At 32.9% G+C, this 15,714-nt stretch overlaps 1 long non-coding RNA gene across 1 annotated transcript; it reads left to right on the forward strand.

Annotated features, from left to right (window-relative positions):
- The first annotated feature begins 255 nt into the window (after window positions 1-255).
- LOC126265901 (uncharacterized) lies at window positions 256-3,568 on the forward strand. Its single transcript, XR_007548389.1, has 3 exons — window positions 256-340; window positions 395-574; window positions 3,500-3,568. It is a non-coding gene; the product is annotated as an uncharacterized LOC126265901 (long non-coding RNA).
- Window positions 3,569-15,714: the final 12,146 nt, after the last annotated feature.

Consider the following 15,714-nt stretch of genomic DNA (forward strand, 5'->3'; position numbering starts at 1 on the left):
ATTAAGGGGAGAAGAACAGAACGACAATGACTGAAAAGAAAAACTGCGGTGTCTCCAGGTTAATGAAATCCTTGATTTTGTGTTTTGATTTTAAAATTTTAACTGTAGCTTCCGAATTGAGGATAGTCAGATGTAGTGGAACTAAATTTATCAGGCGTTTATACCATCCTGTATATTATACTGTAATTATTTTTGATTACCGCATTGTATATAACTAGTGTCAATCGCCATCGAAGCAACCACGAGGATAGTCGCGGAATTTGGTTAATTTTCCAGGTTTTACTTCATCATCCCCTGAGATATTGATTGTATACTGTGTGCTATATTTGTCCTGGTCATGGTGAGTGATCCTGTTTGTATGTTACTTATTTGTATTTTAAATTATGCATCGTAGTTTGAAACTAAGGAAAACCAAGGACCACGTGTTAGTGCATAAAACTTTAGTGACTAAAAGTCGTGTTTTCATCGAACCCGCCCCATCTGAAAATGCCCAGGCGCCCTAAATTAGGAATACGGAGAGATTGGCAAAGAGGAAGTTTTGACAAAAGAATTTCTACAAAGTGAATTATTGAAGGTTAGAACCCATTTTTTATTTGATTATGATGAAAAAGTGCTTCGTATAATTTTTATTATACGTTTCAAATATTTCATTTTAAACAAAGAAACAAAACTGGAAAATAATTAACAATTTTTTGTTTAATTAATGGTACTTAATTTAACAACTAGTAATAATTATATTTAAATATATAGCAAACATATTTATAAACATACATTTATTTAGTTTAATAAAACACATTTTTCTTTGGTGATGGAGGTAACTGTACAAATTTTATATTTATTTTGGAACCCGTAAATTCATATTCATGCAATTGATTATATTTAGTTTACCAATGGTATGTAATCAGCACATATGTTAATTTCATTGTCATGAAGTTCCTATGATGTTCTCTCATTTCTAACATTTAATTAATAATACAACACTAATTTAAAAATAGGTCTATTCAATATTTTTATTAAACTAATTGCTAAGTTACAAAATAGTTTTCAACAAATGCATTATTTCAACTTATATATTATATTTAACCTGTCTGTGTTTTGTAATTAGTGCAAATGTCAACTTGCGTGTATATAGTAATTAAATTATATTAATTTTATATTATATTATTAAAAATAGTCTTTTCTATATTGAAGGGAACTCGATAGTTTAATAATATATTTTTAAATTCGTTAAGTTTACCAAAAGTATTTAATTTTAAATACGTATCGCCAACAAAATTAAATCAGATTTTAACAATTTTTCAAATTCCATTGAAAACAAAGTGATTCTTACTAAGTCTAACAGTGTTTTTAAATACAGAAAATTAACGTTAAAATGTTTTTTACTAAAAGTAGTGTAGGTTCTCAATAAATTGCAATGGGTATTTAATTGATTTTAATAGTGGACAATGAAGCATTGGAAGCTGCAAGAATGTTAGTTTGGTTTTCTCAGGACAATTTTACTTATTTATTGAATTAAAATTAAACTAATTTGATCAAAATTTTCGAATTTTAATGATGTGAAACGCATATTTGAATTTAATTATGGTAATATAAAAAATATATAATCATAATATTTTTATCAAAGACATGGTTCCATAAATAAAAAATTTATAAGACCTGCCGAAAATTTATTTATTCATATATTTCAAACATTACTTGAAAGTAAGTATTGTGACTAAAAAATACAATAGGTACAATATTACATATATACAGTGATGTGAAAAATAATAAGGATACTTGCTGGTATACAGAAAAAATGCACATTACACCAATGTTTTCAATTCCTTTAGGAAAAAAAAGAAAAATAATTGATTTACAAAGTTCTTTAAATTTTCATGTGAAAAAAAAAATAGGAACAATTTCAGAATTGCCAGAAATGTATTTATTTGAATAGATTTCTGTTTTAGCACTTAGTTGCTTTACTTAATCTCCATTTAATAACTGTCAAACATCGACGAGGCATTGAGTCTATTATTTTTGGTACGTTTCCTGGGAAATTGAATTTCATGTTTCTCCACTAGGAACCAGAGAGAGGGCTTTTTTATTAGTGACTCTTTTATTCACAGAACACCCAAGAAGTACCAACCTCTTACTAATAATGAGAAACAACACTGGACGATAAATTGATTTGTAGTGTTTAAATTATTCAATAGATGTCGCCTTTAGAGTTTTCTGTATTTGACATTTGACAAAATTGGTGGCAATAGTTTCAAATTCTAATTAATTGGTATATTATAGGGTGAATTGTGAGAAATAAAACAAGCTATGGAATTAAAACATTTTTGTTACATATTATTTATTGTATATTATAAAAAATACATCAGTATTTTGTATACTACATATTATATATAACAAAAATAAATAAATAAATACAAATACAACACAATAAATTTTTTCAATAACAATAACAAACAACATAAAAATAAATAATTCGAATTAGAATTCAAATTAGACAACATCAGTATAATAAGTATTGAAACATATATAAATATATATTATATTAATAATATATATTGAAACACATTTTGACACAGTAACCAGACAAAGATTGAGGCTGAGAACTCATGACTGAATTTTATAAAATTATAAAATAAAATCACAGAAAAATACCACAGAAAAAAAATTCTATATTTTAATAAAATTACCTAATTCCCATTGATCGAACCTTCCCAATCTAGTTGGAACCTAGAATACCCACTTTTAATAATATATATAATAAGACTGACATATCTAAAAAGTGCCGAGTCTATTCTGGTTCAGACTATTTAACCTACAAAATAACATTAATTTATTCAAGAGATAAGGAAAAGTATATTAATATAATAAAGCATCTTATTCAAATTTGAGGTTATTTTATTTCTAATATGATTGTAATGTAAAGTAAACATCTTAAGTACTAAATTATTGAATTACAAAGCATAGTATCCAAGTATGATTTTCTTTATCTATACATATAAATAAAATTGGTGTGTCTGTTTGTAATATTGAAATAACCGTTTCTTTCTACATGCGTATGAATATAAATACGTTACATACCCTAAAATAACATTTTTTAGAATTTTTGTCTCTCTGTCTGTCTATCTGTTTGTTCCGGCAAATCTCTGAAATGGCTGGATTGATTTTGACGGGACTTTTATTGGCAAAAACATTCGGTTGTTTCCATTCGGTCCTATTCAGTTGCCCCCCATGCTTTTACTCCTCAGAGCTATCTTCACAACATACCATAAATTTGGATTTATAATAAATTATCTCCAACAACGTTTTCAAAATATTGAAAACATGATTTCATTCATATACATGAATATAATAACGAATTTCTTTTTTTATTTTTAGTAAATATTAATATTATCACAATTTTATTATTAAAATAAAGAAAAATGCATACCTTTGAAATAAAAAAGGCCAACTATATTTTCTTTATTAATTTTAATATATTCAACATTATTTTTTATTTCAATAGTGGATGATGGAGCAATTATTATAACAAGCTCCTCCGAAATTTAATGGGCTATCGTCACAAGAATATTAAGGTGTGAAGTCTTTTTAGACAATGTATTAACTAAAGAAATACCAGGAACAACCATATTCGGAAGAAAATATCAGTATCTGTGTACCAGATGTTGAAAGTCTCGCAGCACAACTCATATTAAAAATAATAAAAAATCATCATAAAATAGTAACAAGAATAAATTATTATTACTGATAAATTTTATTAAAATTTATATATTATTGGGTATATTGTATTTATATAATTTGTTGTTGTCAAGAATAAGGTTTATAACCTGCAGCTCCACAAACATTAGGGCTGTTAACTTGACAATTATTTCATGTATCCACCAGAAACGAGGTGATTTGTTCACTGAGATGTGTCTATTATTACCAGTCTTCCATCTTTCCCTAAAGTGAAAATAATTCATTCATAATTCAAACATTTTTACCACCAATTACAAAAATTTTCTTCTTCAACTTCTTTTCCTGCTTCATTTTGTGTTTGCCCTGAACAATATTAATTTTAACTATCATTCAACTAGCTGAAGTTGAAGGTATCCTTCATAATGTGGGACTTCCTTTATTCCCTCCATCGTCACCTTAAATATTTAACGTTCTATCTTTTAATGTGGTTAAACAGACGTGTTGCCGTAGTTTTTACGATTTTATGGACATTCAAGTTACTGATCGTCGTAAGCTTCAAATTTATAAATTTATAGAAACTTTACTATGGATTCCCATGATTATTTCCGTGCTCCCATTAACCTTCCCCCAAAGGATTTTTATTATTTATTATCTAAAATAATATTTTTTGAAAACTAGGTGTATGATTTTCTTTACAATATACAATAAACAACTCAAAAATTTCTCTAGTTGTTGCCAGTTTATCGTGTTCCTTGTGAGCGGTTCTCGTTGTGAAGTCGACACACCTCATGTAGGAAAAGATCTCAATGAATCTTGTGTGTGGCATGGTAGTCGTAAATATTGATATAAATTTTGATATTAAAATATTAAACCCTCATTAGTTTGGTTTGGTTGACCAAAGAAATAGCACATTCAAATACATTTACATTTTGTGACACTATTTAACAATACTCTTAATTATTATTTTATTGAATAACTCACTTTCAGTGGGTAGAAGAAACATTGCACTCCATGCTCCTGAAAAATGGTTTAAAATGTTATTAAAAAATGTGAAACAACACACTCAAATGAAAATACAATAAGCAAACGTCCTAACAAAACAAAACAACTCCTTAATGATGGAAGTAATTGCAAGACGATAAATTCTAGGTTCGAACGATGTAATGTGAGCAAGAACTACATTCACTACAATCTCTTCATTTGTTAAATTTGACCTACATCGACCATCATTTGGCGGACTGTACATGTTGTAACGCATTAGAAGTCCTTTGGTTTAGCCTTCCACAACCAAGAAGAATCTAGACTCTCCAACCAGTAACAAATTCCACTTTACTCCACCTTCCCTACCAAACATAATTTTTAATTTCCAAATCGTGCTGTAATTATCATATTAGCCTAGAAATAAATTGTGTAAAACTCATCAAAAGTTCTATTATAAGACATATACCATCATCTAATTCTTCCTATGTTTATTTTCATCCTTTGATAAAGTTAAATTATTTTTACAAATGTAAAACAACACACTCATTTATGATTTTGCATACCATTTCAAGAGCATAATGCAGTTCTCAATTCTTCCAATAACATCTAAATTGCTTTCAGTAATCCATTACACCTTCCCATATCGGCTGTGCCCGCTTTTTGGTAGGCGACATGCTTTCTTTCGTGAAATGAGGATAACAGACACCGGGGGAAGGTCATCTGGAATCATAATCATCATCATAATCTATCGTACAGTTACTTCCGTTCATGACAGTTCCGCCCCAATTCACATTTCTTGCATTTAGGTCTCCTGCTATTAACTGTGCACCTTTTATTTCCATTATTTTTTTGGCTTCTACATTCCATTTGCTTCCCCTATCACATTCTATTTCCACTTACTTCTAGACAAATCATAATGCCATTTGTGTTAATACACTTTTCGTGTACTCACCTGTTATTATTTGTTTTCTTTATCATAGTAGTGACTATATGTCCCTTCTTTACTCCTATACACATTGTATCTATCCACATTAACCATTCCATAATAATCCTCCTACACCAAGCCAATCTCTACACTATTGTCTCTTAACTTTTTAGCAAATAAGTCTATTGCATCCCCTATCACATTCTATTTCCACTTACTTCTAGACAAATCATAATACCATTTGTGTCGATACACTTTTCGTGTACTCAGCCGTTATTATTTGTTTTCTTTATCATAGTAGTGACTATATGTCCCTTCTTTACTCTTATACACATTGTACCCATCCACATTAACCATTCCAAGATAATTCTCCTGCACCAAGCCAATCTCTATAACTATAGTCTCTTAACTTTTTAGCAAATAAGTCTATTGCTTTCCCTATCACATTCTATTTCCACTTACTTCTAGACAAATCATAATACCATTTGTGTCGATACACTTTTCGTGTACTGACCTGTTATTATTTGTTTTATTTATCATAGTAGTGACTATATGTCCCTTCTTTACTCCTATACACATTGTATCAATTCACATTAACCATTCCATGATAATTCTCCTGCACCAAGCCAATCCCTACACTATTGCCTCTTAACTTTAGCAAATAAGCCTATTGCTTCCCCTATTACATTCTATTTCCACTTACTTCTAGTCAAATCATAATACCGTTTGTGTTGATACACTTTTCGTGTACTCACCTGTTATTATTTGTTTTCTTTATCATAGTAGTGACTATATGTCCCTTCTTTACTCCTATACACATTGTATCAATTCACATTAACCATTCCATGATAATCCTCCTGCACCAAGGCAATCTCTACACTATTGTCTCTTAACTTTTTAGCAAATAAGTCTGTTGCTTCCCCTATCACATTCTATTTCTACTACTTCTAGACAAATCATAATACCATTTGTGTCGATACACTTTTCGTGCACTCACCTGTTATTATTTGTTTTCTTTATCATAGAAGTGACTATATGTCCCCTCTTTACTCCTACACTCATTGTATCCATCCACATTAACCGTTCCATGATAATCCTCCTGCACCAAGCCAATCTCTACACTATTGTCTCTTAACTTTTTATCAAATAAGTCTATTGCTTCCCCTATCATATTCTATTTCCACTTAATTCTAGTCAAATCATAATACCATTTGTGTCGATACATTTTTCGTGTACTCACCTGTTATTATTTGTTTCCTTTATCATAGAAGTGACTATATGTCCCCTCTTTACTCTTATACACATTGTATCCATCCACATTAACCGTTCCATGATAATCTTCCTGCACCAAGCCAATCTCTACACTATTGCCTCTTAACATTTTAGCAAATAAGTCTATTGCTTTCCCTATTACATTCTATTTCCACTTACTTCTAGTCAAATCATAATACCATTTGTGTCGTTACACTTTTCGTGTACTGACCTGTTATTATTTGTTTCCTTTATCATAGAAGTGACTATATGTCCCCTCTTTACTCTTATACACATTGTATCCATCCACATTAACCGTTCCATGATAATCCTCCTGCACCAAGCCAATCTCTACACTATTGTCTTTTAACTTTTTAGCAAATAAGTCTATTGCATCCCCTATCACATTCTATTTCCACTTACTTCTAGTCAAATCATAATACCGTTTGTGTTGATACAATTTTCGTGTACTCACCTGTTATTATTTGTTTTCTTTATCGTAGAAGTGACTATATGTCTCCTCTTTACTCCTATACTCATTGTAACCATCCACATCAACCATTCCATGATAATTCTCCTGCACCAAGCCAATCTCTACACTATTGTCTCTTAACTTTTTAGCAAATAAGTCTATTGCTTCCCCTATCACATTCTATTTCTACTACTTCTAAACAAATCATAATACCGTTTGTGTTGAGACACTTTTCGTGTACTCACCTGTTATTATTTGTTTTCTTTTTCATAGTAGTGACTATATATCCCTTCTTTACTCCTATACACATTGTATCCATCCACATTAACCATTCCAAGATAATTCTCCTGCACCAAGCCAATCCATACACTATTGCCACTTAACTTTTTAGCAAATAAGTCTATTGCTTCTCCTATCACATTCTATTTCCACTTCCTTCTAGTCAAATCATAATACCATTTGTGTCGATACACTTTTCGTGTACTCATCTGTTATTATTTATTTTCTTTATCATAATAGTGACTATATGTCCCTTCTTTACTCTTATACACATTGTACCCATCCACATTAACCATTCCAAGATAATTCTCCTGCACCAAGCCAATCTCTACACTACTGTCTCTTAACTTTTTAGCAAATAAGTCTATTGCTTCCCCTATCATATTCTATTTCCACTTACTTCTAGACAAATCATAATGGCATTTGTGTTGATACACTTTTCGTGTACTCACCTGTTATTATTTGTTTTCTTTATCATAGAAGGGACTATATGTCCCCTCTTTACTCCTATACTCATTGTATCCATCCACATTAACCGTTCCATGATAATCCTCCTGCACCAAGCCAATCTCTACACTATTGTCTCTTAACATTTTAGCAAATAAGTCTATTGCTTCTCCTATCACATTCTATTTCCACTTACTTCTAGTCAAATCATAATACCATTTGTGTCGATACACTTTTCGTGTACTCATCTGTTATTATTTATTTTCTTTATCATAATAGTGACTATATGTCCCTTCTTTACTCTTATACACATTGTACCCATCCACATTAACCATTCCAAGATAATTCTCCTGCACCAAGCCAATCTCTATAACTATTGTCCCTTAACTTTTTAGCAAATAAGTCTATTGCTTCCCCTATCACATTCTATTTCCACTACTTCTAAACAAATCATAATACCGTTTGTGTTGAGACACTTTTCGTGTACTCACCTGTTATTATTTGTTTTCTTTATCATAGTAGTGACTATATGTCCCTTCTTTACTCTTATACACATTGTACCCATCCACATTAACCATTCCAAGATAATTCTCCTGCACCAAGCCAATCTCTATAACTATTGTCTCGTAACTTTTTAGCAAATAAGTCTATTGCTTCCCCTATCACATTCTATTTCCACTTACTTCTAGACAAATTATAATTATCTTAACTTGCTCTTGCTTTCTTATCCTTCCCTTTTTTATCGTTCCACCATTTCTCCATGAAAATGGTTATTTCTTCTCTCATTTGTTCCTGGCTCTCTAACTTCAGTGGTAATCTCATTAATTCATTCATGCGCTTCACCAATTAGACGAGGCATATGGCTATTTAAATCTCTTTATTTATATAAAAATAAATGACCTGTCACGAATATGTGTAAGTACAAATAATATAAGTAATTATACAACATAAACTAAATAAATTATCACAGTATGGAAGAGTGCAGTCGGCTATCCTTTGCTCCTCGGGGGTCTCGACTCGGTGGAAAGGCCTGTCAGCGATGTTGGTCTGTCCTGTTAGTGCTTTGGCATCCCCGATTGTGCATCCAGATTCTCCTCGTGAAGCTGGCATGTATTGATCCGCCCCACTTGACAGTGCTGTTTACACAGCTAGATTTAAGTTGGTGCGTAAGCTGTAGTGTGTCTGATGAAGGGCAGGAATTCCAGCTCCTTCCCTGGCCATCTCACCTTTGCGGCTTCGATGAACTTGAGATTGTCGTAAATGGACCTCTTCCTTTCCCAAGCCACGCCCAAACTGTCCTCCTTCACCCATGACACGACGGTTTTGTCGTCGGTCAGGCGGATCATAAGGTCAGGCTTGAAGAGGGTCCTATCCCGGTGGTGTACGTGAGGCTCCACCTCGGTCTGCCAGCCACGCTGTCTTGTATGGTCGGCCACCTTGGTCACTACGCGTTGTGCCTCTTGATTCTATCGTAATGGACCTGAGGACAGACCTGGAGTATGTACGATAGTGACTCAAGGCGGTTGCAACCTCCACGGCATTTCTGTTTGTCTGCGGGTTTGGATGGTGTCCCCACGGTAGGCAGAGAGTATAGTCTTGACGTAGTCGCGTCCAGTCCATCCGTTTGGCTTGTGGGTCGCCGGCCAACTTGTAGATCCTGGTCATTATGGTCCGAAGCCTCTCCGTCAGGCTTCTCGGCAGGAAGCGTCCATTAGGACGATGTCGTCTGTAAGGGCCCCCTGAATGCAGTGATGAGAGACGGAATCAAAGGCCATTCTAATGTCCAGAGACACCACATTGTAGGCTTTGTCTTGGTCTATCCGGGATCCAATGTAGTGGTCCAAGACAAATGTGTTGGTCAATGTTCCGTCCACTTCAACGAAGCATCGCTGTTCATGGTGGAGTGTACCAGCGTCCCGTAATCGTTTGTGGAGAATTCTGTGGAGAAGTCTTTGGGCCGCCGAACCGATCGTAATTGACCTCCAGTTGGTGGCCAGCCGGCTATCACCGCCTTTTGGAACTAGGGCGGTCCTGAGCTGTTTCCATGAGCTGGGGTGGACATTCCAGCAGAGAATAGCAGACAAGTCGATCGACCAGTAGAGGTTTGGTACCTTCTTGGCGGCCGCGATGGTTAAGCCGTCTGGTCCACGTGCAAGCCTATTGGATATCTTCTTCCGTTATCGGTATGAATGTGGGAGAAGCTTCCTTCGGGAAGAAGTCGGCGTCATCGAGTGGTGAAGTGGATTCGAAGATTCCTCCATATAACTCCAACACGCTCTCAACAGATGGCAAGTCGGAAGCGTCGTACATTTTCTTGCCGTCAAGGATGATATCGGTTCTCTGTCCGCGACCACTGATCCGCTGTTCGTAGTTCGTCGTGTCGTGTCCTTCCGGATCTGTGTGGTCCTTTCCTGTCCTTAATAGGCTCCAACCAAATGTCTATCGCTTGCAGCAGTTCCTGATTGGAGCCCAGCAGGGTAAAATTGATCAACCGCCTCATGGTGGTGTCGGCGGGGTCCAGTTTCCTACGCCATTTAAGCATGTGGGTCACGAAGTCTTCAGACGTTGCCTCCTCCACTTTTAATTTTGCCTCCTCCAACCTGTACGTGGCTTCTTCCTCCTTTAATTTCGCCTCGTTTAATCGCACTTTATTTATTTTCTGTAGCTCTTTATTCTCTTATTTAATTTTGGCAATTGAGGGACTGAAAAAACAATTTATTTAAAATTTACCTAAAAACAATGAATTTTATAATAAAATTAAAGTGGGTACAGACTGAACATTTATCGGTGGACTAGATCTAATTGATTGCAGCTTGCAGGACAGGAATTACCTTAACTTCAAAGATTTATGTATGTATTTTCTTAACATAATCAAATAAAAAATGAGTAACCTTCAATAATTCACCTCGTAGCTTGCACAAATTCCAAGAGCAGCATTATGGCATAACTTCTAGAAATTCTTTTTAAAACCTTCAATTTAACAGATATATCTTTGCCATGGTCACCTAAAATTATTACTTATTCAAATTGATAAACTAATATGAACTAAAACAACATATCTTACGGCGGATCCCTCCGTATTCGTCAAGAGATTTTCAGATGGGGTGGCTTTGAAGAAAACACGACTCTTGGACACTAAAGTTTTATGCACCAACACGTGGTCCTTGATTTTTCTCAGTTTTAAACTACAATACATAAATTAAAATACAAACAAAAAATACACAAACAGAAACACTCACCGTCACCAAGACAAATATAGCACACGTTATACAATCAGTATACCAAGGGATGACGAAGAAAAACCTGGAAAATTAACTAAGTTTCCAGACTATCCTCTTGGTTGTTCTGATAGCGATTCACAGACTATATACACTTATAGACTGCTCACTCTCTAGTAAATTTTAGTGACCAAATATACGTGGACAGTGACATCTATTAGGACCGAACAGTACTAAAATAACCCGGCAAATATTAGGGGAATCCCATGGACTAGGTTTATATTTTTAAATTTTATGTTAAGTTTGCAATATTACATAAAATTAAAATATTTTTAATAAAAAACAGACTATTACATACATTTTTATTTTTTTATATTTAAAAATTTAAAATATATTTAAAAAACATTAAAAATTAACTCTAATAGTAAAAATTACAAGGAAAATGAAGTGATGTTAAGGCACCAATTCGTAATTTTTCATTAGTTTCTTTACAGCTGTCCTCAAAATGTAAGCCACATATAAGGTAATTTCTTATCTATTTATCATCCATTTGCAAAAGTTTCTGATTATTTATTCTTTGAAGCCAGATAGGGCGTATAGTAGTAATGCTGTATTTATAATTTAAATTACATGGTTTACTAATTGCGGTATATAATATTTAATGTTGATTAATGTTCAATATTTCCTTTTTGTCTATTTTACTCTTCCCATAGTTAAAATAAAATTAGAATAAACCGGCAACTAAAAAGAACCCTAACACAAATAATACAATAGATAGGGGAAACTCCTTAAAAAATGCACTCCTGATGGAAGTAAGCATGGTAACGACCGAGAGAAGGGAAAATTGTTTCTGATTGGTGAAAATTTAAATGATTGTAATGGTTAGTCCCGATAGATGGCAGTAAAAATTCACGAACCACTTTACCCATTAGAGTTTCATAGCCCAGATTCATGCAAGTTATGTATACAGTGCGGTATACTCACAGAACACCCAAGAAGTACCAACATCTTACTAAAAATGAGAAACAACACTGGACGATAAATTGATTTGTAGTGTTTAAATTATTCAATAGATGTCGCCTTTATAGTTTTCTGTATTTGACATTTGACAAAATTTGCGGGAATAGTTTCAAATTCAAATTAATTGGTATATTATAGGGTGAATTGTGACAACTAAAACAAACTATGAAATTAAAACATTTTTATTACAAATTATTTATTGTACATTATAAAAAATACATCAGTTTTCTGTATACTACATATTAAATATAACAAAAATAAATAAATTAATACAAATACAACACAATAAATGTCTTCAACAACAATAACAAACAACATAAAAATAAATAATTCGAATTAGAATTCAAATTAGACAATAAACTTTCAAAAGCATTAAAATTAAGATCTCTGGAAGTGGAAGGAATAGACTGAGTAGAATTCAAATTAGACAATGAATTTTCAAAAACATCAAAATTAAGATCCCTGCAAGTGGAAGGAATATGAGAATGAAAAAATAATGGTGGCAAAGAAACTGTTTTAGGTATAAGGCGACGAATTTTTCTTGTTATAGTGAAATCTGATGGAGAGAAATGGTCTTAACAGACATGACATGTTTTGATGGAAGGATTAATATTACAAAATGACAAATTGAACGCCATACTAAATTTAATTTAGAATCGGAAGTGGCTTAAAAAACGATTTATTTTTAAAATTAGGATTATGAACATCACTATAATATGTATTGAAACATAATATAATATATACTGAAACACATTTTGAGACAGTAACAAGACAGAGATTGAGGCTGAGAACTCATGGCTGCATTTTATAAAATTATAAAATAAATCACAGAAATTTTTTTATATTTAAAAAAAAAAATACTTAATTCCCGTTGTTCAAACCTTCCCACTCTAGTTGGAACCTAGAATACCCACTTTTAATAATATATATAATAAGATTGACATACCTAAAAAGTGTCGAGTCTGTTTTGGTTAAATCAATGATCCGGCAGAGTATTTAACCTACAAAATAACATTAATTAACAGATAAAAAAAAGTATATTAATATATAAAGTATCTTATTCAAATTTGAGGTAATTTTATTTCTAATATGATTGTAATGTAAAGTTAACATCTTAAGTACTAAATTATTGAATTACAAAGCATAGTATCCAAGTTTGATTTTATTTATTAAGAAATATAAGAAATAAGTAAACGTTACGAATTGTCATACCAACATTATGAACAACATATCAATTTTAGAAAACGACTGTAACTTCGGGAATATATATGATCAGTCTGAAATATAAAAATACATGTATTATTTTTTTATATATATTTATTTTGAATAATGACATTTGTTAAGGTACATAACTGGTCTATAAGTCTGAAATTTTTGAATATGCATATGAATTGCGTAATAAACAGATCGTTTGTCTATTTCTTTCATCATTCGAGGGTCTTTGGTGTCTGGATCAATGTCGTCGTACATTCTAGCTCTTCTACGTGTCGGATCCGCAATCATATTCCTTGTTTCCCACATTTGTTCCTCGATCTCGTTATATAATTGATTAAACTCTTCAATTGGAGTGTTTGCTTCACCCTGCCTCCTTATCTTATCATCTGTTACTTTCTTCACATATACCATAGATCGCCTGTCTATTTCGTTCATGATTCGTTCGTGATCTTTGGTGTCTGGATTAATGTCGTCCAACACTCCAACTTTTCTAGGTGTTGTATCTGTACTTGTCTTCTTTCTTTTACATACTTGTTCTTCTTCAATTACAGTGTTTGCTTCACTTCGCCTCCTTTTCTTATTATCTACTACTTCTTTCACATATGTGTCACTACGTGACCTTGAAAGTCTCGAAGGATTTTCTTCACCACAATTTCTTCTCCTGGGATAGAAATCCTTATATTCTCTTCTCATAGGTGATTTTCTATGGTTCCTCCTCATAGGTGATATTTTCCTATTTTCTCTACTCAGAGGAGACAATCTTCTTCTATTTTCTCTTCTCAGGGGAGACAACCTTCTTCTATTTTCTCTTCTCAGAGGAGATAATCTTCTCCTATTTTGTCTACTCAAAGGAGATGCTCTTATCCTATATTCTCTACGCAGAGGAGATAATCTTCTGATGTGTTCTCTTCTTACATGAGACATTGGAGACATGTTTCTATGTTTCAAAGGAGACGTAGGTTTCTTAGATGCATTAGGTATCGAGTACTCATTGGGAAGACGAGATCCATTTTCTTTGGAAGCAGCTGCTTTCATCCGCTTAAAACATTCGGGTCTCTTGAATATTTTAGTTTCTTTTAGTGTAGGCACAGACTGTAATAAATTTGAAGCCATGTTAAATGAAAATATGTGGGTAGTTTAATTTAAACTGTGAATATTTCAAACATCATTGAGTATTTAAATATTATTCATTACCTGGAACAACATTAATTTAACAGTATAATGTTAATTTTTTACCTATAAAATTTTTTGTAAGATTAATTATTAATTTTTTCCCTTTCCTTTGACAAGCTAGGTTAAAAAGGCTAATTTCAACAAAATTGAATTACATCAGATACTTCCAATTATAATGTTCAATATTTAAAAAATGAATAATACACAGTAATGATTATACATTTTCATTAGAAGAAATGAAATGTAATAAATGCATATATTCATATTCTTGAACTAGTATAGTTTAAATATCTAAACAAACTCAACAATTTTTAGAGAATTACTGTAAGACGATGGATTCGAAATTATTCAACACAAATGGCAATGGCAGGAGGCCATTGCCAAACGATATCCAAAGGGAGCAACTGGTTCATATTTACACAAGAAATGGATTCCACAAAACGACAAATGTGGCTAGAGACTTTGGGGTGTCCACTTCTACCATAAGGCGTGCACTACATGGAGAAGGATTCCATAATAGACGTTCTGCACAGAAAGTAGCCCTAAGTGAGGTGGATAAACGTGTGAAACTGGAATTTTGACAGGAATTTTTAAACTGGCAAAATACCATATTTTCTGATGAAAAATGTATTCCCTCCACCCTGAATGTGTGGGGGTGGATGAGCGATGCAGGTTCATCCAGAGCAAATTCTGATAATTATTTGGAGGTTCTTAATAACGTCATGTTGCCGTCCGTTCGTACACTTTAACCGGCCGATGATATGGAGGTAATTAATGACGACAATTGCCCCATACATTGAGCTCGTATCGTGAGGGAGTGGTTTGCGGCCACAGATAAACAGAATACCATGGCCCCCTAGTTCACCGTATCTTAACCCAACCAAAAACCTTTGGGGGCTCATGGTGCAAATGTGGGAGAAACACAACGATCGGACGGCTGGGGACCTGTATCAGCACTGCTTTCACAAATGGGAAGATTTACGGAGATGGAACTGTTGCTTGTGTGGCTTAATTTTGTTATATTAATAATATATTTATTTAATAAAATTTATATATTTAAA

Source organism: Aethina tumida, chromosome 6, assembly GCF_024364675.1.
Source record: "Aethina tumida isolate Nest 87 chromosome 6, icAetTumi1.1, whole genome shotgun sequence".
Classification (NCBI taxonomy): Eukaryota; Metazoa; Arthropoda; class Insecta; order Coleoptera; family Nitidulidae; genus Aethina; species Aethina tumida.